General features: G+C 46.7%; 1 long non-coding RNA gene across 1 annotated transcript in view; it reads left to right on the forward strand.

The window, feature by feature from the left end:
• Window positions 1–26,291, forward strand: part of LOC138481747 (uncharacterized) — a 191,464-nt gene extending 165,173 nt beyond the window's left edge. The window contains exons 2-3 of the long non-coding RNA XR_011274377.1: window positions 25,529–25,790; window positions 26,018–26,291. This is a non-coding gene — a long non-coding RNA (uncharacterized lncRNA). The remainder of the gene's footprint in view (window positions 1–25,528; window positions 25,791–26,017) is intronic.
• Window positions 26,292–26,613: the final 322 nt, after the last annotated feature.

Genomic DNA, 26,613 nt, shown 5'->3' on the forward strand with positions numbered 1-26,613 from the left:
GGGACAGCAGCGCTACAGCCATGGCTGAAACAAGCAGCGAAAGGCATAAGGAGCCATGATTATGAATGAAATTGGTATATTTGTTACAAGAAAGATACACGGGGTTTACATCTGTATGTGGTCGCATGTGACCTATTAATGTGGTCAAAAGAGATTGTGCAGTACTGTGCCTCTGTCGATAGACACAGATTGCGTTTGAGTTTTGACTCTATGTAACATGATCCGGTGCACTGTAGTCATGTGTTTGATTGTACATCCTGGTGTGATATAGACATGGCCATCACCGTACAGATTTAATCATATGACATACACTGGAGTGTGAAGCATGTCTGAGTGTTGATTTTCTCTGGGCACGTGTATTAATCAGTGGAAAGAGAGCTTCGTGTTCTCTCAATACCAGTGTAATATAGTTCAGACGAGTAATCCTGCGTTTTCCACCATGTATTAATGGCCATGTCTATGTACATACCCGTATACATAACGATCATGTCTATCTTGCATACATCATTATTATGGACCAGCTTATTTGGACAGGATCACAACGAGGTTGCAAACTCCTCACAGGGTGATGAGAAGGTAGTATAGTCGGTGGAAGCACTGACAGGCGTTAATGATAGCTTGCAACCGGACATGGGTATGACGTAACAAGAAAGAGGAGGGGCGGCCAGTCTCCTGAGATACACGTTCCATTCCGCAGGGCAGAAAGAACCCCCCTCTCTGAGAGGGTTTGGAAAGGGGGTCCATATTTCCGTGTTCTCCTGCAAGAGAAGGAAAAGGTTCTGCAGCTGAGGCAACAGCGGGAAAGGAAAAGATGTCTGGAGAGTGGAGACAAATCACAATTGAGTCTTATAGCCAGCTCCCCCGCTGGGCCTTCTATTTGAGAAAATCGCGCTTCACTTTACGTGCGAGGCGTGCCAGTCTGTCTCTGTGGCGGAAGTAATGCCCAGCCGGGCTTGAAATGGAATCAAGGCCAGCATTATGGAAGCTTTGGGTCATGACGTTTGTAGGGCGTATAGGTTTGTGTTCCGTATGCGTCAAAGCAGTTAATTGCGCAATTGCAGGTATAACAAACAGGGCTCATCACGTTCCAAAGCTTCCTTATTACCGCTCTTTGCGCCTCATTCTAACATTGCCGGTACCTGGCTGTAGAGCCGCCAGGATACCGGCAAATTCTGTTACCGTTTCTGTCACCAGGTCTGAGGACATTGCGGCCGGCTTGCGGGTGCAGAATGACAGTGTAAATCCCCATTCATGGAGTCCAGTAAGACTCCATGAGGAGATTTGCCGTCATTACCGGCACCGGCAATACCGGCGCCGGTAATGACAGCGTTCTTTGCCGGTAGAGCGCCTGCCTTACCTCCAGCTGGAGGTGGAGGAATTGTACAAAAATCCTGACCCCCATTACGGCACACAAGCAGAGCAGGGGTTGCGGGGGTGTCCCCCGCTTACCATTACAGTGAGTGGAGATAAGATAACAAAAAAAAGGATTACCTTGCAGCTTCAGCACCGCCCCACGTAAGTGGGAGGAGCGGATGCCGCAGGGGTACAAGGATGCGGCGCACACAGGAGTGCACCGCAGTAAAGGTAAGTGCTGGGGGGATGTTGGTTTCAGGGATTGCGGGCCTGGGCAGGAGGGCAGAAGTGATATATCTGATCACTGCACCGCGCTGTAATCGTAGTCGCCATTTTCGTCAGCGGCATTACGGGCAGCGCAGTGATCACATAGATCAGAGGTAAGGCAGACGCCCCATTGGCAAACCCGTAGTATCCATGAATACCGGCACTTTTTTACCAGACCCCCCGAGTTAGAATGAAGCCCTTTGTACCTTGTATCATGTGCATTTTGTCTCACTGGGTCTCTCCTTTGCTGTTTAATGTTATCTCTTTATGCCGACCTCACTTGCAGGTAGCAGGTTCAAATGCTGGCAAGTCCAACTCATCCTTTTGTCCTTCCTAGGTCATCAAGTACCAACTTCTGTTGGATGAAATTGTATGAAAATATGTTCTCTGTAAGCTCTTTATAATAGACCAACTCTGAACACTGGACCCCAAAATATCACAATGCTGTGAAAGAAACATTTTGCGCCCTCCCCTTCCCACCCGCTCCCCTGATAGGGGGACAGTGGCACATTTTTGTACTCCCTTATTTTCATTAAATGCACCCCAATCCAGTGCTGGAAAGTACACAAGAGAGGGGTGCCTTTAATTTCAACAGGGCACCTGCCGCGCCTTCTCCCACCACGCCAGCTCGGGGGAGGCCTTGATAGACTCCCCCGAGCTGGTGTCGCAGGGTGCTAATGGCGCCCAGGCGGTTGCCCGGGCTGCCCTAGCCTAAGGCCGGCCCTGGGGATGATGTGTAGATGGCAAACAAGCGCATCATAAGCATCTACATTCAAGATTCTCCATCACAGAACATTTTCTGCCCCAAGTGGTTTTGTAAGTAATGGGTAATTTAGGGCTAATTGCTCTGCTGACTCCCTTCGTACCATTCAAGGAAGTGAAAACCTCCAGAAGGAGGGTGCGCTTAGAGGCCCGGAGTTCTGTCGCATGCTGGTCTAGGTGAACACACAGACAGGTGCATGCTCCTTTTTCTTTTCTTTACTCGACTGGGTGGCAAATCAAAGACGGTGACCCTGTGGCGTGGGGCGAGGAGAGGTAGGTCACATCTTGCCACAGCACTGGGTGTTGGAGCTTTGTTTTACAGTTTCATGGCATGATACGTTCTCGCTGCTCAACACCTGTTTGTTCCTGGTACTCTCCTTCACCTTGAAAAAGAGCTGGTACTCCATGTTGGCAAAACAGATAAGTGCTGGTACTGAGATAGGAACAGTAATGCCCCATGTAAAGCGGTGGTGCTCAGTGGTGGCACTGAAGCCAATGGATGACCCCACAGACCTTCAACCCTTTCATTTTAAAGTGACCTTGAGCCTCAGGGGTGGGGCCAGCAAGTGCCCCATGTTGCCAGTCAGCAGTCTTATAAAACAGCAATATATTCCTTTCTATATTACTGTGCTTCTGGGGCTTTAAATGAGCGCTTTGCAGCGCTCGCCTTAGAAGTTGTGTTTGCTGGGGCATTTCCGGCCGTCACTTCCCTCTGGGCTTACATAAGTGTTATCACCTTGTTGACTTTTAACACCAGTTCCTCCACATCAGCTTGCTAACAAAGAAGGATTTATAGCTTTTCAGAGGACATGTTGTGTTTCAGCTACTTGCTCGCTGGCTGTCGCGTGGTAATCAGCAGTTATTAACCCCAGGCTGTATTTCTTTATCTCCTTTATTATGCATACACCCCACACAGTTTTCTGCTCTAAGCAAGGGGTGGGGGGGCAACCATCATTTTAAAATTGGCCCCCACACATATTCCAGGGGTGAAGCTATGCCAAAGTCAATGCTTTCATTTGCCAGGACAGTCAAACATGGCCAGTTACTGTCAAACGTGCCAGGTATAGTCATCTTTGTGTAGTTAGGCGCTGAAATTATATGCCAAGTTTAGCTTCTCATGACTTCATACTTCCATCATATGCTAGGGAAGGCCTTACAATTCATATAGTTTATTTCCAAAATACAGCTTTGCAAGCCCAATTTTTGGCACAATATGACAATTGAAGACTCAATGCCCTTCTAGCGCCTACCTGTGCCAGGTAATACCTGACAGATGTATACTGTTGGGGAAGAGACAGGGTCTTCCCACCCCCTATGCCATACCGAATAAGACACAAACGATAGAAGACAGATTCGGTGAGCACGGGGGAGGAGGGTGCACATAAAGGGTGGTGAACAGCACTAAGATCAGAAGGCAAGGCTAACACACCTTCAGAACTGGGCCACTTTGTGAAGCGAGGTGCACAGTAACAACTAAATTATAGCCCAGAACTTTGGTGGACGACCTTGGGAGTTGCTAAACTGCCTGGGACTGAGTGAAGCATGTGAGTTAGTGTGACCTTGACTTTTGTACAGTCCATCGATATGTCTGCCAGTTGTTTGTAACAATGATAAGGCAACACTGCATAACACAGTAGCCAATTAATTGTTAGACCAACCTCACCCCGGATGACGAGCCCAGTAGCATTCACGTGGATGGAGATGGACAGATAAAGCTAGGCCAATGGCCCTGCCTCCCATATGGAGCAGACCCTATATGTGTAGTGCCCATTTTATTGGAATGGTAGAATTGTATGGTAGAGTATGACATTATGAGTGATGCTGTTTGTAGTTATTAGGCACTGCACATGCTCCCAGAGCTCAGAGCATTCTCGTGCAGCAGAGTCCTTTGCTGATGTTTGTTCTGTGGAAATAAACAATTGTTACCTTTGCAAGCGTATCTTGGGCCTTCTTCCCTAGCAGGCTGTATTCTTTCTGGTGCGAGCATACAGGGGCGTGCCTTCATTTGGTGACCCCAACGTGATTCCAGTGGCCACCCCCGTCCGTGCGGAGGCTTCCAGGCCACTTCTCTGGAAGGACCGTGCCCACCTACAGTAACCAGTCCTTAAAAACACATAATATCGAGTGGTCTACAGCAGCCATCTTTGCAGAATTCCTATCTGCTCTTTGGAACGGGGCGCTGCTTCGGAGAGAGTGCAAGCCGGTGTTGGAACCCCATGATGGAGGAGTTTCGGTGAACACGCACATGTGAGTATACCCTTGCAAGTGGTAACAAGTGGGGGAAGGGTATTTGGGAAAGTGAGAGGAGTTGTGAGCACATGGAGTACGAGGCTATTGACAAAGGTGTGGTTGTGGTTTGTTGTTTTTATAATTATTATTGTATTTATAAGGAGAATATTATGGAAAGGAAAACAGAGTGTTAGGGAGCCTCCACGAGTGAAGGGAGAAGGGGGTACCACTTATATTGTGTAACCCAGGAAAAAGGAAATACATAGGAGCCCCACATAATTAGTGGGCTTGGGAACAGTAGGGGTTGTTGTTTTAGCTTGTTATTTTAGTTTATTGTGTTTGTGCCTTTTATCGTGTAAGGAGGGGCAGTTTGTAAAAAGTGGTGTGTGTTGAGTGAGTGGAGTGTAAGAGTGGGTGTGTTTAAAGGGGAAGCGAGGGAAAGTAATGTGGGCCGACGGGGAGGAGGGAGCGACAGTTTGGGTTTTTGACTGTGACTTTTGGCAAGGTGCGCAGTGCACAATTAGCAGCGCATAGAAGCTTTATAGCACATATCCTGCTGAAATGTGAGAGGAAACACCTTTCAAATACATTCACAGGGCCCTGCCTGGGTACCGGGAAAAAATAGAGAAGTTTCACAAACAGTGGGTGACAGAAAGACGAGGGGGATGCCTAACTCCTGGCCAGAGAAGGGCACCCATAATAAGGAAATTCTGAAACATATAACAATGTTCTTAGCAGTAAAATATAAGGGTAAACAACTGCAGAAGAGAAAATAAATGTTCAACCTATGTAAGATGATTGAAGACGTAGAAGAGATCGATTAGTGAGGGGCACGTTGCGCAGGAACAGAGGGGACCCGAAATGAACACAAGGGGTTAGCGGCGCTCCTGGTGACAGGATATAGCAACCCGACTTATGTATGCACGCATGCCACTGTCCCCCCACCCTCATACACACCCATTGCAGCAACAGCCCTTCCCCAAGACTGGCAGGACAGAAGCAACTAGAAGAGGTGCTAGAATCAGTGCGGGTGGAGATAGAGCGACTAAGGGCAGTGCAGAGTGAAACGAAGCAGAAGGGGTTAGATGAATGGAGAGCAGGAGACATTTTGTTCAGACTGGACAGTACAGCAATAAAGGATGTGCTTATAGAAAAGAAAGGGTATGGGAGGGCAGCCAGAGCTGGGTACAGAACTGTGATGTAGGGGAGAGGGCTAGATAGGGGGACAAAGGAGGAGGGTTGGAGCATTGTGGATGAATTTGAGGATGATGGAGAGGAGGAAGCACAGCAAGCCCCCAAAATAACCTCACGAGTGGAAAGCTTATGGGACAAAAGAGTAGGGATGCATGGCCGAATGGCAGAAGCAAGGAAAAAGGGAAGTGTCAAAAGAAAGGAAAGCAAAAAAGCAGGTTTACAGATGCCCTTTATACATAAAGTCGTGGGCAGGGCACAGTACGTGCCATGTGCACAGATGGACAAAAACTATTTGATAAAAGTGCTCCCACCGTTGACGGCCGGAGTGGGAAAGTGGATATATGCGTTTGAGAAAGGACAGCGGGAGTACACCTTGCAGTGGGCAACATGAAAACAGTTTGTTAGTGTCGGTAGTAGGAGAGCAAGCAGGAGATGAGTGGATTAAAGCAGGATACCCAACAGTGAGGTTACAGGATGATGTGCATGATGGCGTACCTTTCAACAATATCAGTGCACAGGTGAGGAGTGCGCTTCAGCACATCTACCTGGATACGGCCGATTTGCAGTCAATAATGCAAAAGATTATGGGTGATGACGAAGACACCGCACAGTACATTATTTAGATTCAGGAGATGTGGAGAGCGGAGATGGGGGATCATTGGGACCGAACAATTCCTCTTTTCTATTTCGTCATCAAATGGGGCTTACTGAAGGAAGTGATGAAGGCCCTAGACAAAACTATTGGCATTGAGGTGAAGGGGTGGTGGAAATACAGACAATAATTATACACCACTGCAAGCGAAGAAAGGAACGAGAAAGGGGAGTGGCCCAACAGCTACAGACAAATGAGGCGAAACTAGTGCAGAAAAAGCTGGCTAAGGCAGCTACAGAAGGGGCGGTATCAGCACTGACACAAACTGAGATACCAGGGGGCGCGCAGGATCCTGCAGAAGTACAGATGGCAGCAATGTGGCCAGAAGACGGACAAGGGTACTGGGGTGGAGGTCAGATGTACCCCACCCAGGAGTGGCAACAAGGAGGTCAGCAGCATGGAAGGGGTGTGTTTAGTGGAGTTTGAAGGAGCTTTGGAGCGATAGGGCCAAGAGGATCGGGCATGGGTCCCTCCCAATGTTGGAACTGCATGAAGTGGGGACACTTTTCGAGGGAATGTAGAAGCAGACAAGGGGGCACATATAACATGTACAATACCTACCACCCACCATCTCAGAGCACCCTGCAGATGCCAACACCGAGGATGACCGCCATCCCTTATGAGATACACCAAGCTTATATGCAACTGCCGCCCCGGCCCCCAGGGGCGCACGCACAGCAGATACAGCCCCAACAGCAACAGTATCCAGAACAGCTTATGCCCCAGCACGCACCCAACAAAGTACAGAAGTGCACAATAGTACCATACAGAGGTGTGAGCGTGGTGGGTACAAACCCCTTCACGCTCCCAGGGTCCAATACCTACCCAGACTATAATATCCCGCAGAGAGTGCTTGCGTGCCCAGTCCCATCGATGAGAGTTCACCCTGATGAGGAACCTTTGGTGGGAGCAGAGATAGGAAACAAACACTTCATTTTGATGGTTGACTCAGGTGCTACAAAATCATGCATCATTAACGGGCATTTCCATGCTCTCGGCCAAAACTCCTGCCTCAAAGGGCTTCTCTGGGGCTGTCTCCACGGTTCCATGCACTGAAGAGGTTGACATCAAAATAGGGGGGAAGGTGCTGCGGGCTTCCCTACTGTATTTCCAAAAGTCTGACAATTAACTTGTTGGACAGGTATCTGCTCAGCAAGCTTAACATGACGGTTTCTTTGATGGAAAACGGCATAGCCTGCGCCACACCAGGCATGTGTGTAAGAAATCACACATCTCCTAGCGGATCTTAAAGGGGCAAACAGCACAACCCTGTTCCTGAGAGACTAAAACCTCTGGAGAGGGGACCCATTGGACAAAGAGGCCATCTTGCTTGAGTCTAGCCTCAATAACATTGACGATCATGTTCACTAATACCAAAGGCAACATCCTAGATTGGATTGCCACACAATATCTGAAGGTCTGAATTAATAATACCACCCCTTGCATCTTGTCAGACCATTTTCTGATCAATTTCGACATTGATCTCCAAGCTCCTCTTCCTAAAGTGCCCAATCCCCCCAAAACTATCATGAATTGAAACTTTAACAAAATCTTGCCCAATCACCTTAGTGAATGTATTACTGATATCATGGTGTCTACTTCAGAGACAGACTCCCCTGATACTTTAATCAAGACCTTTAATGAAAAATGCACTCTGTTTCTAGAAAAAGTTGCCCCTGTCAAGTTTCTCCTTACGAGCACACCTTGACCTTTAGGAGCACTGCTTTACCTGCATTCCTCGCATGCCTAGCCTGCTTCTGCCCCTACCAACTCCTCAGCCCGGTACTCCTCAGTGCTACCATCTTGACCACCATCCAGCCTTCGGTAGCTCATTATGTTCCTGCATCATTTATCACTGCACTCACAGATGTTAATCATACTGTTAATATCCCTGATCTGGACAGTTACCTCCAGTCACAGCACTTCACCACCTCAGCCCACCACCCTGACAACAATTAATCCCATTATGTCTACCATAGCTAGCCACACAAACTAAATCTGGCCAGCATGCCAGAGAGCTAACACCCAAGCCCCCACTTCGGGTAGGTACATTAACAGCAATCACGACACCTACCCCAAACACCACCAATCCCTACTTGAATTCCCACGCCCTATGGCTAGATCATTTTGCCACCAAACCGACTCCTAATCAGCCCTGTGCATTGCATCTAAGGAACACCAGACTGGGCTCCAGATTCCTTCCTGCTGCTCACCACGCCCAAAAACCCACCACCTTGAAATCTCATCCACACAGCCAGTGGCACCATGACTCCATCATACCCTCTCCTGCATCCACATCTGACCACACTGCCCACAACCCTAAAGACATGCTGATTAAGGGAGCCTTGGTCAATGCCAGGTCTCTCCCAGCCCATGCCCTGGACATCACGGACCTTATCACTACTCAAAATCTTGACTTCCTGGCCATAACAGGGACGTGGCTTCATGCAGATCTGGTCCCCTACTATCCCTCACCATACCGGATGGTTACTCTATCATCAGATGCAACCGCAGCACTACTCAATCTAAAGGCGGTGGTGTTGCCTTCATCCACAAAAGTTTTCTAAGCCTCAGAACTATTACCAATCAACTGATGCCCTCAGCAAAACTACTATCAGTCAAACTTCCCATCTCTTCCAATCAAACTGCCACCCTACACCTCATCTACAGGCCACCTGGACCTGTAACCACCTTCGCAGACGACATCACCTCCTTACTTGTGATAAGTCTAAGAATAAATCACAAATTATCTTTCTCAGGGATTTCACTCTCGGCCTCCACGACCCGTACGACCTTCATGCCGCAGACCTTGCCAACACCCTAACAGACCTGGGCTTTTCCCACCACATTCAAGAACCCACTCATATTAAGGGGAGAACACGCGACTGGCTAGTCGATTATGCGCATGGTCAGACCACCACACTATTACCTTCAATATTAAAGCCAATGACCTATGCCCTAAAGTCTATATTGCCCCAGCTACTCATACTAGAAACAAAAGGGACATAACAAATGAGAAATTACTCCCATTCATTCTTCCTATTCTTAACAATATGTCATTACCATGTTCTGACGCCACTGTATTAATTGACACCTACAACCATGCTATGCTCAAAGCCATGAACGTCATTGCCCCAATCAAACTCAGGAAACCTAAACCACGTACAAACGTCAACTCATGGTTTACGCCACACTTGAGAGTGCTGCAAAAAATTAAATGTGATGTTGAAGCCTGCTGGAAAAGCTATCCCATCGGCTGCCAACAAGGACATCCTTTTCATAACATCCCTAAACTAGAAAGAGTCTATCTTCCAAGCAATAAAAGACACCTACAACAAGCGCATTATGCAAGCGGACTCGAACACTAAAGAGCTATTCAAAATTCTGAAAGAACTTGAATCCCCCGTAATGCCCCCCGATTCTTGCAGTTAAGACGGCACATGATGTTCAAATATGCAAAAACCCCTTTTGGACAAAATTGCCACTCTCCAAGTGAAAATCGATGCTAAATAAAACTTCCTACAGTTAGACCAGTAGTTCAACATCCCTACTAGCACTAACACACCCTCCACTCACACAGTCAAACCCTTCAGCTTCTCACCTCTTACCATTCCTGAGGTTGAAAGCATCATCAACAAACTCAAACCTTCCAATTGCCAAGGCAACACCTCCCTAGCCCCTATTATTAAGGAGGCCTCACATGAACTAGCCCCCTTTATTACTGCCTTCATAAATTCGTCCTTCGAAACAAGCATCGTTCCGGATAACCTGAACAACGCATGGGTCATCCCTTTTCTTAAAAAAACCCACCCTCGATCCGAGCATTCCCACTAATTGCACGCCCATCACCACAGTACCATTCATGCTCAAAACACTAGACCGAGTGGCTTACCTACAGATTCAGGATTACCTGGAATCCAACAAACTCCTTGGCCTGAGGCAATCTAGCTTCCACCCGAAGCACGATACTGAAACCGCCCTATTAGATTTAAAAACCCAAATTGAGGATCTAAAAGATAATGGGAAACTGGCCCTTCTTCTTTTACTAGACCTCTCAGCAGCCTTCGATCTGGTCAATCACCAAATCCTATGCCAGCATCTCAAATCAGCTGCCCACTTTTCTGAATCTGCTACATCCTGGATTAGATAATTCCTTGATAACAGATCTATGTGGGTTTTCTCCCCTTCAGCATCCGCTGAGCCATCACCTATTTGCTGCAGTGTTCCTCAAGGATCCTGCGTGTCACTGACACTCTATAATGTGTTCACCAAACCCCTATTTGATACTCTTATTAATCTGGGTGTCACCTACACAAACTACGCAGATGACACCCAGATACTCATCCCTATCACTAATGACCATGCTGCTGATACCAAATCCTTGAATGACATCTACTTGTTCGTGCAGGCGTGGAAGGCTCAACATGAACTTTGCCTTAAAAAAGACAAGACGGAACTCCTCATCCTGGGATCTCAACAACGTCTTAATAAATTAAATCCCTCCTTCAAGTCATTTACTATTGATGGCAATACTATCAAGGTAGCCAATGACACTAAAACTTCAGGCATTTACCTTGACTCTACCCTGACACTAAAACTTCAGGCATTTACCTTGACTCTACCCTATCTTTGACTGGACAAACAAACGCTGTTAACTCAGCATCTGCTTATACGTGCAAACTTATCACTACATGCAGACCCTTCCTAACGACTGCAAACTGCATCATTCTTGCGAGAACACTGATTATGTCCAATATTGACTACTGCAATGCCCTTTACCTAGGAACTAGCCATCACAACTTAAATAAACTTCAGGGTACTCAGAATAACACCATCAGGGCTGCCCTAAATATTTCTAGGAATCAGCACATCACTGACCACAGACACAATCTCCACTGGCCCTCGGTAGCGCAGAGAATATCCCTGAAAATGCTTGCCTTTACCCACAAGTGTCTGACTAATCAAGCTCCCACCTACCTGGCCAACCGACTTACCCCTCACACTTCTACCCATCCTCATAGAGCTGCCCAAGCCCACTGCCTCTCCCTCCCTAGATTCAAGCTCCAGAGAGCGGGTGGAGTCAGCTTCCCGGTTCTAGCCTCCAAACTGTGGAACTCCCTGCCCAACCCCTTGAGAGTAGATGCATCCTTTCAATCCTTCAAGAGCAAAGCCAAACTGTGGCTCTCTGCTCAAGACATCCAAGCTACCTAAAACCCTGCATCGATATGTTTATACTGTCTGACTTGCACTGCTACTGCTTCACTGTATTATTACTACTGGTTCACTGTATTATTACCTGTATATAATTCCTGCTATTTGATTCTATATATACATGCTACTTTCATCTACTGTTCCTCATCCTTCGTATTCTTGCTCTGTACACTCTACTTTGTTTTATTCTCTATTCTGTCTGTAAATATGACATGTAACCTAAGATATGCGCCCAGATGCCCTTAGGCCAGGCGTGTATATATAATTAAACAAAATACAAATACAAATAGAGTCGTTCGGGTAAACCATAACCATCAAAACTGGTTCTCACCAGAACTTAGAAGCCTAAAAATAAAAAAGAGAAGCGCAGAGAGGTGCTGGCTTATATGCCCCTTGACTGATAATAAAAACATTTGGAAATCTTACGAGAAAGCCTATAAGGATGGAAGTACAGAGGCGAAAAATAACTTTTTCAACCAACAAATCTCAGAAGCCAATAGCAAACTTAAAAGTTGTTTCATATACTAAAGCTTCTTAAGAAACCCAAGGCCCAGTTAACAACTTTTACTCCTTTTAACGAGCACTGCACGAGAATACAGTCTGCATTCCAAGATAAAATACTCAGAGCAATGGACAAAATTCAAAGTCAGATCTCAGCTAAATCAAGCACTGTCCCCGAAGGATTGCTGACTCCTCCTCTCCAACGTTCAGTGCCCCCTCATGATTGCACCTCGTTTAGTTTCATGCATGTATCCAACCTTGACCTGTTAGCCACTCTTGGTACTATGCATCCAACGGCTGGACCAGATAACGTAATTCCTCCTAAACTAATCCTTGATAACAAGGGTACCTTTGTTACATTCTTGGCCCGATTTGTCAATGCCTCTTTTTGTGCACATGCAGTTTCTGTTGACATTAAAAATGTCACAGTCACTCCCCCTTTTAAAAAACCTGGATTGGAACCCAAGGACTCCGCCAACTTAAGACCCATTACCACCTGCAACTTTTTCTTGAAAGTACTTGACAAAGAAGCAACTCGTCAGATTCAATCTTTCATAGAGACTATGAACAGTCTTCATCCCAGGTAATCTGGTTTCCGCCCTGCTTATAGTACTGAAACTGCCCATGTCGATCTTCAGAGCCATGTGCTTAGCATTATGGACTGTGGTAAACCCGGCCTTTTGGTACTATTGGACTTATGGGCTGCGTTCGATTTATTAGACCACAAACGTCTCCTAAAGACCCTCAAGGACACCTGTCATTTTTCTGCCTTGCCCTGTAAGTGGATACCATCCTTCTTGACTGGCAGAAAATCCAGAGTTTGTTGGGAGAAGGCTACCTGAGACCCCATTCTCTCCACTTGTGGGGTGTCCCAGGGTGCTTCTATTTCCCCTATACCATTCAATCTATAGATCCTCTCTCTTTGCAGCCTACTAGAAAATTCTCGAGTCTTTTGAACCACCTACGCTGATGACACCCAGCTGGTCCTAGAGCCCTCTTGGGATTATTCCAAGGATAACCTACTCCTCCAAAACATCTACTCTCAAATAGATTTCTGGATGGTGGACAGCTGGATGTGCCTCAATAAGGGTAAGACCGAGCTTCTTATCTTTGGCTCGTTACAATCCAGGACTAAACTCCCTAACTGCTCTCAGTCATTCTCCATTCAGGACAGTTGTATTCCAGTCAGGGAAAAAGTTAAAACACTCGCTGTACAAACAGATTGTGCACTGAGTACCAAAGCCCATGTGCACTTAGTAACCAAAAACTACTCATACCATCTCAAGGTTCTTAGAAATATCCCCCTTTATCTTAACGAAGAAAACTCAGCCTCCATTACTAGGGATACTATTCTGTCAAGATTAGACTACTGCAATGCGCTCTTAGTTGGTGCAGATAAAAAAGCATCCAATGCCTGTAAATCATTGAAAACGATGCAGTCTGGAATATTAAGAAAGTCCTGAGAAGGTGTCATATCTCAAACTGCAGACAGGAATTATACTGGCTACTGGTCATGGCTAGATGTCAATTCTAGGTAGCAACTCTGCTCCATAAGTGTCTATATGGGAAGGCACCCAGGTCCCTGAAGTCATCAGCCTCATGGTATGCATCACTACCCTCATTGAGATCTACTAGCACCAATCTTGTTTCCCGCCCCCACTTTAAGAATTTGAAGCGGTTGGGCCAATCATTTGTTAACTGCACCTCCAGAATCTGGAATGACCTCCCGCCGACTCTGTGATCGGTCTCCAACCTGCCTTCATTTAAGAAATTGCTGAAAACTGCTCTATTTGCTCAAATCCTCCCAGTGACCTTGTGCCATCCACCTACCCATGCAACACAGCAGGCGTGGACAGTGAGGTGCCCCCTCGGGTTGCCCATTGGACTGTAGCCCATGCTTGGCCGTTGCACTGTCCTGCTGGACTTTGGATTCCGCAATTAACGCTGGAAGAGCTCAGACAGCTAGTAGGCCGAACAGGCAGCTGGCGGGTTGGCAGGGCTGCTAGGGTCAAGGTCATGACCAATTATGGTTGATATAAAAGCAAGTGGGGTCCCTGGAATTTCAGGGAAATATTGGCAATATTGGTAGCAGTTAAAAGACCAATTTTCTTAGGCTGGGATTTAGCAGTGACGTGTATTTTAATCTGTGACTTCTCTACCCGGTGTTGTTAGCGAGGTAATAGTCTGCTGAAAATAGTTTGTTTTGCCCATCAAAGAGGGGTGTGGAATGGAAGTGCCTTCCTTACTGCTGCACCCAGGCTGGGTTCTGAGTAGTTGCTGGCAAGTGATAATTTGTAATCTTTGTGCACAATGTGACTGATTACTGGGATGTGGAGGCTCAGCCACGACAAACCCTTATGGTGGTCTATTGAGCGGTCGCCTATCAAAGCTGGAAGATGTGGCCAGAGGCAATTTATTTGTGACATTGCATGTGCGAGTCATGCAGGTTTGCAGTTTCATGACGGCATTGGTCGACCATCCAGGTAGCCAATAGTTAACCCTGTGGATGCATACCAAAGCTAGAGGATGTGGCTGGATATAAGCAGAGGAAGGTGATGCCCACTGCGTTCTGCACTCCATATGCTTGTGGGGAGTTTCCCAGGCGAAGGGCTTCTTATATTTTTTGTTCCCGATGGCCTGGATGGGCAAATTATTGTGACATTGGACATGCAGGTCATGCATGCGTACAATTTCATGGTGGCATTGGTCGACCATCCTGGTGGCCAATAGTTCACCATGTGGTAATCGCTAGGATAAAGTGATCTACAGTAAGCAGATGATCCTTAGAATTATTGGGCCTACAAAGGTTTTTGCAGGAGTTGGCTCATCACACAATAGCGATGTAGATGGGGACCCTAACAGTTTGGATTACATCATAGTGCCACAATGTGTGGGATTTTGTAATTGTGATGTTTCCCCCGGTTGTGGGCTAAGGTGTGGTCACCTGTCCTGGAGGCCAACCGGCTGAGACAGTGAGCTGGTACCCGGGGTTGCCCATGGGGATGGGGTTCTGTGACTCTGGGAACCGCCCTTATATGTCCCATGCATGTGGGATTGCATATCTGTACAATGTAATAGCTGTCCCGGTTAGACATGCAGGTTTTCTGGGACCTGGGACGTACGTCCGGGTCAAAGCAAATACTTCTGGGTCTAGTACAATGTTTGATGATGACCTCCGAGGTGGTCCCCATCAATATGAACATTGTTTGATTGTGATAAAAGATCAAATATATTATTATAACCCTTTCATAAGGCCTCCATGGCCCAGATGGCGTGCTCGCCTCCTGCTGCCTTGCTTTGACATGCAGCGCTCGATTTGACATTTTCCTCACCTGGATGTTTTAGTACTTCACGTGGGTGGCAAGGTCACGGCACGTCGGATTGGGGGCGTGTTAAGGAATTTCTGTTGGATGAATTCATCTTTTTAGCGTGTTACTTGAAGGACACTACTGTAGTGTGGTCTGAGAGGATCCCAGGACAGTATTGGGGGAAGGGGAGACACTCCTTGGCAATGAACACTGCAGTTAAGAAAATGAACATTGAATATTTCAAGCTCACTCGTTCTCAGAGACGATGCAATTTTAGGCACAGGCCATAAAACACTGCACAGAGATGTGGTATTTGTCCGATGAAGAGCTGGACATGTTCATTCATGTTTGCTGGGAGATATACAGAGGGGCATGTACCCTAGCATTGGGAAGGGCTGTTGGACACTAGCCCAACAGCCCTGTGGCGCTGTTGACAGGTACCTACACAATGGATTATGGAAATGTTCGGCCCATGACCAAAATGTTGAACTTGATGAACTATGATTTTGCTATCCGGGTTATGGGTTGAGGGGTCCAATTGACCAAGCAGGCAGGGACGGTGGCCCCTCGGGTTGACCACTGGGTGGAAATACAGCCCAGGATTGGGCCTTGGACTATCCAGCTGGACATTGGATTCTAACCCTTGAACAGCTCAGACAGCTAGTAGGCGAAACAGGGCTGTCAGGGTCGGCAGGGCTGTCAGGGTCAAGGCCATGTTAACCGGTTATGGGTGATGTAAAACGCGTGGGTCCCCATCATGATCTCTGAGACTTTTTCTGTAGGAAAGTGCGGCCTGTTTTCCTCCAAATGATGCAGTAAATTTTGGATAATATAATGGGCCTCATTACTTGTTTGGAGGTAGCCATGCTGTTTTTAGTGGCATGGCTACCCCCAAATCAGGAACCGGGTCCGGGTCACGCAAAAGGGGACTTACCGGGTCATTCCGACCTTGGAGGGCCCGGTAATTCCCTTTCGCGGGACCCGGACCCAGTACATCCCCATTCCCATTTGGGCCCCATATGGCTCAATGAGAATGGGGAGGATGCTAACAACGGGCCCGTTAACGACGGGCCCGTTGTTAGCATCCTGGTCTGCTAGCGGGTCCCGCTCTGCACGTCTGGTTTGGCCAGGCGTCCAGAGCGGGACCCGCTGCAGACCTTGCAATGTGGCGGCCCGGAATGAACGGTGTCGGTCCCTTACCGGCACCGTTCTTTCTGCGGCCGCCTACGTTGTAATGAGGCCCAATGTGTGTTTCATGAAGTAATGGGCATTACTAGTGCACCCTTATTGAATAGGATTTTCTCCAAGGCCTATGTCGACGTCAGGGTGTTGCAATGATCTCACAATGTTTGGCCCATAATAACCTTCAATTTGGATACACACTGCTCTGAGGTCACCAAGTTCCATACTCTGGACTCTAACCTCCCCCACAAGTTGTTCAGACTGTAAGAGTACTTAAGAATGAGGGGTAGGGCCTTAAGGAGGCAAGGGTTGATACGTTCATCAAGCTTGAATTTGTCTTTGCTGTTTATCTCAAGCCTATATCTCTTAAATTCAGAAAGAAAGGGCATCAATCTCCACTAGATGAATCCAGCAGCTCTCGGGGTCCGTGCGACCCGGCAGTGTGAGCACTGTCCCAGTTGGGTTATTGTCTACATTTTGAATCTTTGGTGTATTTTTGCCTCAAGACTTAAACAAAATGTTACCAAGGCATTGTCTGAGTCTGTTAATACTGTGAAATGGTTAATTGGGTCTTTGCTTTTGTTGCTTTGCATTATAGACTGTGTCACTCCCGACTTGGACCTCATTTAGTCATGACAGGTTTCTTGCTTTTTTAGTGCGAAACCTCCAGATGAAGCACTATACTCATGTTGGTCATCTAGTAACAGACAACTTGTGCCCCTCTTCTGAAGGTCATGTGCTTTTCCATGTGTTCTTGACACCCGTCCCACCCCCCAGTTCTATATTATATGATATGATTGTTTATTTATATAGTCCCGGGCGACTCCACAGGAATGGGAACCCTGAAGCACCGGCACCGTTAGTAACGGTGCCAGGGCTTCAGTGATTTTTCTGCCAGCAGAGGCCTGAACTATCGGCAGGTCAGGCCTGCCGGTAGTTTACAGCCCCTACCAGCAGACTCAGAGTGACCCGGTCCAGATCAGGTGCCAGTAACCATTGTTATCAGCACTTTTTTCCAGACCTGGTTCCTGAGGGCCAACATCCCGGAATGTTGTCTGCGTGCATCTGCCCAAAACTTCCTCCAGATACCGTGAAACACACAGCAGTTTGTAGAGTGGAAAATGCTTCACAGTCCAAGCACCCAAGCCGGGAATGAGCTGAGCTCCATGTCAACATATGCAATTACGCCAACCAGCTGCACCATACAACCACTTAATCGTTCGTTCGTTCTTTCATTCATTCAGTCAGTTCACATAAAATGCACCTTGCAATTTGAAGATAATTGCCTATAAAGTATTGTGTTTACCCGCCATCGTTTTCTATTTCACTTCCATCTTTCACGATATGGCCAAAGTTTAGCAAGTCAAGACGAGCATACTAGCGCCCAGGTCTGTAAGAGCTGTAGAGCCTTCCACTGGCAGAAAGGCGCTCCAGGAAGTCCCTCCCACCCTGCGCCATCCTTTCTCGGTGTAATTTGAGAGAGACGTGCTGACAGAAAGTGCCAAGTGATGAAAGAGAGTCCCCCGCCAAAATATCTCCATGAGTGCCACAGGCCTCTGGAAAGAATCCTGAAATCCTTCTCCTGTTTTTTGATTACACGACTCCCGAGAGCAGCGCCAAGGCCCGATAGGACACATATAGGCATCGCACGCGGTGCCACGTATGGTCACGGGACCACGTGGCGAAAGTGGATTATCACCATCCAGCCAGTCACCAGTCTCGATGATTTCTGAAATAGCTCTAGGATTTTATTAATGTATACGATGCAGGCATCAAAAATATATTCCACGGAGGGGAGGTGAGAGAGACCTGGACGGCACACACTCACGCATGGAAGCATACATGTTCTTGAAGGGGCCTTCAAACAAAAGAAAGGGGCGAGAAAGGGGTTAAAAATGTAAAGATTCCAACAGCAGTTGTAAGCATTCCCGAAAGAGGCCCCTGCCACTCAAGTCAGCTATTCTAGAGCCAAACCCTTCCAATTTAAGACATGACCTTGAATGCACGCCAGATTGCACACACGCACCTGTTTGAGATTATGCATTGTGTCATGGAGTGACAGGGTATAGCCCCTGTTGAAGTTTAGATCAGCACTCAAACGAGAAGGCGGGGCTGCAGAGCCCTCTTTCTCCTCAACCCTTGCTGTGCAGGAGGAACAAAAACAGCCAACCCCCTGCAGCCTACTGGAGTGGTTGGGATCGTGGACCCTTTTGAGATTGCAGGCTTTTATAAAAAAAATAAAAAATAAATAAAACACAAGCATTGGCAAAGACAACAGTTTGGCATTTGGGGTATGCATTTGCTAGGCACTGATATAATGGTACCACCAGGCCATAATATGGCAACAGCTGTAAAATTGAATGATTACATGGACATGATGATGTCAGTACCCAGCAAATGTTTATCTAATCCATCAAGCCAAAATGTTGGCTTTGTCAATGCTTAAGCGGAATTTCAGTGCATGGAAGAGATGTAAATCAAGGGGCTGCAGGCACACTTGGCTAAGACATTTTGATCACTCCAGTAGCCATTTACAGCTGCAATTGAGCCAATAACTCTCTGCAGACTGTTTAGAAAAACACTGCCAGGCTAAAGTTGATGTTACTGCTTGATAGATCAAGCATAAAGAGATCCAAGGAAGGGGTGTTTTGGCAGGGGCAGGTACTGGGTGGTATTGGCCATTGGTATTAACATGGCCATAGGCCATCAGTGGGTGGGTAAATACCCAAACAACACCCATATACTGTGTCTCCCTCCTCACGTGTCATCTCCTCGCTACCTGAACTCCAATGCAATCGTTTCAGCTTACAGGTGGCGCTTAGTCGCCACCTAACTGCCCAAGCTAAAAAGCAAACTTTGCTTTAGTACAGGGATCTAAAAGGCATTTCTTTGAAACTCTAGGTGTTTATAGTTATAATTCTGAGTAGGTATGTAACATGATACCCAAGCATTTCTAAAGCAAGAAATGCAGAGAGATAACTCGGCGCTCAGCACAGCTTCCTGAAATTAAGATGACTCTTTTTGATTTTCCCAGGAAAATGTGTATTCTGCACGTTGGGTGCAACGAGGGTTCTGAATACCCCCAACCACGGTCCTACAGTCCCATCTGGACAGGCTCCCAAAAGCGCTACTGTGTACTGTTGAATGAGGCCAGCATTTTTTCCACCAACGTTATTGATCACACATTTTTACTTTGTACAAATGTCGGTGCTTATGGCGGTTTTGGGGCCAGGGATGTGGGCTGTATACATTATCCTCCACCCAGCATCAGTTTTAACTTCTCATCTTTAGGAAAGCAATGAATACTTTGCTCTTCCATGCTCTTAGTAAGTTGGAATCCCCAGTAAGGCCAACCCAGCGCTGCATCCTTCCCAGGTCGATACATTGAGTACCATGTAATTGGGAAATGATAATGCCCTAACTATAGTTCTTGGAAGTGGGAGGAATCCGTCATAAAGCACTACATAACAATACATTAATATTATTAGTAGCAGTAGTAGAAGTAGTGGAAGCAGTAGTATTAATGGTATTATTAATATTATCAGTGGTCGTAGTAGTATTGTTGTTCCTTACCTCAGGTGTCAGTGACCCCCCCAAAACATGCACCTCACTGTGCATCACTTGAGCTCAAGCTGCGCCTCGAAACAAAGGAGATTGTGGTGTGTGTACTACACAAGTGATGGTTATGCATATTGTGAGGCAGTTGTCATCGTCCCATATTACTTCTTCATTAAACCCTGCCAGTCCCCCTGCCGCTTACTACCACCTCTTGCCATCGGTCTAAAACGAACAACACACCTTCCATTTTAAACAGTGGACGTGGTTTACACTGTGGGTGTTCTTAGCACACTTTGCTTCGTCATGTCCATCAACACAAGTCGTACTCTGTGCCCTGGTAACAAGCTGCATGCCCGACAAGATGAACTAAGCACTGGGCCTCTAGAGAAATCATTTGCTGGGGCACTAACATTTTGGGTGCTCCCGACCCGTGGGTGATCAAGGAACAGACATAGCAGTTTCCATTTGCCCTCTGTTTCCCCACTGAGCACATGTGGCTGTACCACACATTGCTAAATTCTGGGTGGTGCACATCAGCCATTGCATCTAACCGAACCCGTTTGTATTCATCATATCCCCTTCCTTCATCCACCCCCCTCTTTTCTGTGTGTGATCATTTCCATGTGAGCTTGTTGATTACCTGGGTTCGCTGTACATTGATAAGGTCATCCAAAAGAACTCTAGCTTGGACTGTACCATCCCCAAAAAGATCACCTCCCCTATTTACACAGCCACCCCTATCAAACACCCCCTTTATATGTCTCAACCATATAACTTAGCAAAGTATATAAATTACAAACCATAAAACAAAAATAAAACGTATGTACATGAACATGTTCATTACTCGCCGACAATGATGAGAATGTTGGAACATTGAAATATTTTGCATTTTGAAAAGTGCACGTTAAGGTAGCAAGTGCAGCCATCATTATTTGCCACTATCTGTAAACATTATAGCAGCTACTCCCCAGAGGAGTCGAAATACTGGTGGGTCTTGTAGTGATGAGGTAGGATCATTGACAAAGATGCAAAGGATGTATATGCAAATGAAAAAACAAACACAATGTTCGCAGCACAAGTCAGCATAAAATCAGCAAGGTGCTGCATTCTTTTATACATGCATGGAATTAGTAACAGTCATTGTATTTGGGGTACCCTGTGTTGTTTCAGATACAAGGAGTGCTGTATGGGGGGACCTCGGAACATCCAAGAAATGTACCCAATACTGCAATTCTCTTACCTTGACCGCAAATTGAGTGGCATAAACAACAGTAAATGGGCCATTGTACCTCGACTTACTCCACCTGCGGACAAAATTCTGTGCATACACAGTGTCTCCTGAGGCCAGCTGGGTGGGCGGCAAGCTCGCAGATTCTGGTACAGCGCTGTTGTCTTCATCTAATCGCTGGGGTGCTACCTGTCGAGAAATACATTTTGTTGACTTCATTAATCCAGAGAGATACATTTTAAATTAATTCCCCAAAATGGACACAGCCCTGTAAGAATCAGAGGTGCTTCTAACTGGCGACAATGGTGTATGCATGTGCCGGCATGACACTATTTTGTGCAGGGAGGGATGCAGATCCTTACAGGGCTATGTGCGCAACCTGAAAAGGGCCAACGCAACAGTGGGCCCAATTCTTCTTGAGAGTGACACATTGTTTAGACAGCTTTGCCTTTAAGAGGCCACTCGTTCGCTCAATAACACAGTTGGCTTGAGGATGATAAATGAAAAACAGTTTACGCTTGATACATAATAGAGCGTTATTTCCTTAAATATCTTGTCAAAGAAGTGGGTGACATTATCTGATTTCAATACTTTGTACACCACTGACCGGGGGAACACTTCTCTCACTAGAACATTGGCCGCAGACTTGGCACCTGGCTGTGCACATGGACCAGCCTCAACCCAACAGAAGAAGGGGCACACCACCACAATTAAGTAGCTAAAGTTGTTTCACCGCCCCACCATGTTGATATAATCACCATAGAGATCACGGAACAGCCCGCTGGGGTGAGGTAGTGGCCCTTGTAACGTCCATAGTGTATGCCCAGTATTGTTGACAAACTATGCAATTTGATATGAACACATTTACCAACTCATGCAAGTTAGGCACATACCAGTCCTCCTAACTGTCCGCAGCAATGTGCTGTGTTGAGACATGGGAGAGGTAGGGCAATTGCTCAAGCGTGACCACTACCAACTCATGGTGCATTACACATTACCTGCCGTGCCCTGCCTCCATATAAGATCTGTGGGGGATTGTTCAGACCCTCTCTTTTGCCATAGCAATTTCTTCTCCTGGTGTGCTCCACCTTGTAGCTCAAGACCCTGGGTAATTGGTAGGGACATATAAGGAACTGGCAGTTGTAGTTGCATACTCGCAATTGCTGGGTATTCTGTAACTTCTGGTACTGGAAGATATGCTGCTAATTTTGCTGCTGTGTCTGCTGCCTCGTTCCCATGAGAAATTATGCCAGCATTATTGGTATGAGTGGCGCATTTCACCCCTGCTACTAGAGGGGGCTGTGATAGAGCAAAAAATTGTCTAACAAAGCAGCGTGTTGCACTGGGGATCCATCTGCTCTTCTAAATCCCCTTCTTTTCCATCGAGACAACCCTGAATGTACTGTGGTTGGAACGTAGGCCGAGTCCGAATAGATTGTCACTGATTTGCATGATTTGCATATGGTCTTTTCCCTTTTGTAATGGCTTGGCAGGCGAAGAGTGATGGTCTGGACGGTTGCCCAGAGCAATGCCAGAGGTTAAGATTAATTCCAAACCTTGGTGCCGTCACCTCTTTTACTTTGCTTAGTCACTCCAAGTGAGACGAGCATGCCCAGATGTGGGTCTTGTACCTGCTGGGCCTAGAGTCCGATATTACTCCTCACTGATGAGACCCAACAAGGCCAAAACATGTCTGGGGATGCTAGTGCAGAAGGCATGTAACCAAACAGTTTGGGCTGGACTGCCGCTTTTGGGGTGGGACCAAGCCTTATTTGCATATGGTCTTTCCCCTTTTGTAATGGCTCAGCAGATGAAGAACAATGGCCTGGAGGGTCGCCCGGAGTAATGTCAGAGGTTAAGATTAATTCCAAACCTTCCAGCCATGACCTCTTTCGTTTTGCAGATCTCATTTCTTACCATGAACAGAAATAAGTTAACCGAGGTATAGCAACTCCTGTTGGCAGTACCGCAGCTTTGCCCTGTCCACTTTGTACACTTTGACAGCCAGCAAATGTAATAGGGCGATGGAATCGTACTTACTCTGTTGTTCATCTGTATGATGCACTAGTAAATCATCCACGTATTGAATGATTGTGCTTTGCACCTGTATGTACCCCACATCTGCATGTAGCACTCTATTATAGGTACTGGGGGCCTTTATCCAGTCTGCTACTCAGCGCACTGGTTAGTTCAAAGCAAACAACACATTATAATGGGCAATGTCATCGCCCGTGACGCATACAATATATGGTGCTATCCCCTTTGTACATACTACCCGTTCCCTATAGGGTCTCAGCCAATTGGCTGCAGTTACTCTATGCCTATCCCCTTCCACATCGTCTCTGGCCTTGCCACCTTAGGGCCTCTAAAAATGGTAGGTGGGCTATTTGAGAATGTTTCCCTCCCCCCTGGACAACTCACTTGATGTGCACCTGGTAGTTGGACATGAGCTCAGCGGATACACTCAAGGTCAAACCGAGCGTTTGAGATGAGAGGCGCTTATTTTGATCCTAGACACGCAGGTGCCCTTGCCATGCCTCCCTGGCACAAACCTAGATTTGTTGGCATCCCCTGTGTACCTTGTAGCACTTGTAATACAAACCACAGGACATCCTGCTCTGTACTCCCCCCTTGGCAGCTGCCCCTTCCCCGGGCCTTCAACTGGGCCGCTCCAGGACCACACTAATCAGCCAAATTGTGACGGGTTTAGGTGTGCTGCTTATGGGTATCTGGCAGTTCAAATAGAGTGACCGTTATCCTGGGGGGCGCAGGTGCACTAAATCTGGGTTGGGCTTATTTAGCAGCTCCAGACCTCTGCCCCTCCTACCCAGGAGATTGTCCTTTGGGACGAACACAGCCCTACCCGTGCTTGGCTATTCGCATTGCTTTCTGATTGTACAGGCCTGCAAAATGAGACAATGTGTGGTTTTATCTGTCTGACTTGAATGCTTTTTCGTCTAATGCCTGGGCTGGGAACAGGGATGGGAAAGTGCTTTGGAACTGGGTGCCAGGATGCGCTGTTGCTGTTTACCGCAGCCTGTGCCACCCTAGTCCTCACTTGTAGTATGGCAGTGCTTTAGTGCTTTCTGCCACAGCACAGGGCATGCTATTACATTTATTACTCACATTAACTTACTACTATATTATATGAACCCACATATACACCCTCCACCCTCAGGCCTTCTTAGGACATATTATCCACTACACCCTTGTCCCACACGCTACTCTTATATCAGCTACGGATTAGCCTCCTCCTCCTAGAGCCATGCCTCTTTGTTTCATCGTGTTCCTAATACATTTTCCTCAACCTGAATAAATTGGAGGAGGCATGTGAGCTGAGCATGCATCCCAACACCGGGAAGCTGCAGGGTGCGCTATGCAAGCTTTATGATTACATGGGAAGCTGCAGAGTGGTGTATAAATGCTTTATTACTACCCGGGAAATTGCAGAGCGCTCTATACAAGCTTTATCATTAGCTGGGAAGCTGTGTATGCAAGCCTTATTATGACCGGGGAAGCTGCGGAACCGTGTACACAATCATTATTATTACATGAGAAGCTGTGGAGCGGTGTATACAAGCTTTATTACTAGCTGAGAAGCTGCACAGTGGTGTATGCAAGGCTCAAGTAGAGGGACCACAGAGGTAGAGGTTATCAGTCCACTTTTTTGAGAAGGCGCAACGTCATTCCCCCAAGTGATTTGAAGAAATAAAAAAATAAAATAAAGAAATAAATAATAACAACATGCTGCAGTCGGGTTTCGAACCCCAGCCACCTTGCACCTCTGAAAAGAGACACTTAACTGCAAGACCACGGTAATGGTAGGATATCTGCAAAATGTCACTATTTGAATCTTTCTATACAGACAAGTTTTGTTACAGGTTCGCAGATTTAAAAGGTGCGTGCATTTTATACTTAAGCAGCAAGGTAATATGAACATGTGTTCCCTTGGCAAATGCTATTATGTCGTGGGTGGTTTCTTTCCATGGTGAATTACAAGCCTGAATGAAATGTGCATATTTCACGTTGACGTCAAGTGACATCACTTCCTAATTCTAACCAAATCCCCCCACTCTTTTTCAGGACTCGAGCCCTGGGTGTTTCCAAGTTTTATCACTACCTGGGAAGCTGCAGAGCGGGGTATACAAGCCGTATTACTTGTTGGGAAGCTGCTGACCAGTACGTACAAGCTGTATTACTACCTGGGAAGCTGCAGAGCGGTGTATACAAGCCGTATTACTTGTTGGGAAGCTGCTGACCAGTACATACAAGCTGTATTAGTACCTGGGAAGCTGCAGAGCGGTGTATACAAGCTGTATTACTTGCTGGGAAGCTGCAGAGTGGGGTGTACGCGTTTTATTACATGGACAAGGATCAGGGGCTCTGAAACTACTATGGTGGTGAATTTGCGCAGTATAAAAGCTGAGTAAGATGACAGAAAACCTGGACCACTAATATCAAGTAAGCTAGTGGTCAGGCGCGCACCTTCATTAAGCTAACCGGGCTGAAGCCCCCCCCCCCATGAAATGTTAGTTGAGGGGTTCCATGCCCTTTACCAGTTCAAAGGATCAGGAACATGATTCTGGGTGCATTTTGTTTTTCTGAGGCAACTCTATCTGCTCAGCTCCGATGATCAAGCACTGCCCGTTTCCCAGAGTCACAGTCCCCTGAGACACACAGGCTGCATGCCTGGCTCTGCAGCCAGTGCCGTAATGAACTCGACAACACGTTTCTTTTGTCATCAGCAGCATAGCCTTTCTTATGCATGATGGTGAATTTCCAACTGAAAGACGACCTGGCAAATTGTGACAGTTAAAGCGAGCAACACAATAAAGCACCCCTTGGAGATGTGTTCATACCCATAACATCTAATAGCTTAATTTGCTAAAAAGTAAAGTTTGCCTTAATGTCCTTAGTTGAATGTTCTTAAAACCATGCATAATGACACGCTGGAGGTTTGTGACAAACCTCCAAACCTAAGTGAGTTTATGACACAACTTATTTTATTGCGTGTCTTGTAGCGCTGCGAATAAAGTGGGTAAATAGATATTTTCGCCTTTTGCATCTTATAGTTTTCCATTTAGGATTTGGAAAATAAAGGTACACTGATATTATTTTGGCCCAAAATGCTGCTATAAGGATTTACATGTAGTCATGATGCTTTACTA

Source organism: Ambystoma mexicanum, chromosome 5p, assembly GCF_040938575.1.
Source record: "Ambystoma mexicanum isolate Mex_15411 chromosome 5p, UKY_AmexF1_1, whole genome shotgun sequence".
In the NCBI taxonomy this organism is placed as follows: Eukaryota; Metazoa; Chordata; class Amphibia; order Caudata; family Ambystomatidae; genus Ambystoma; species Ambystoma mexicanum.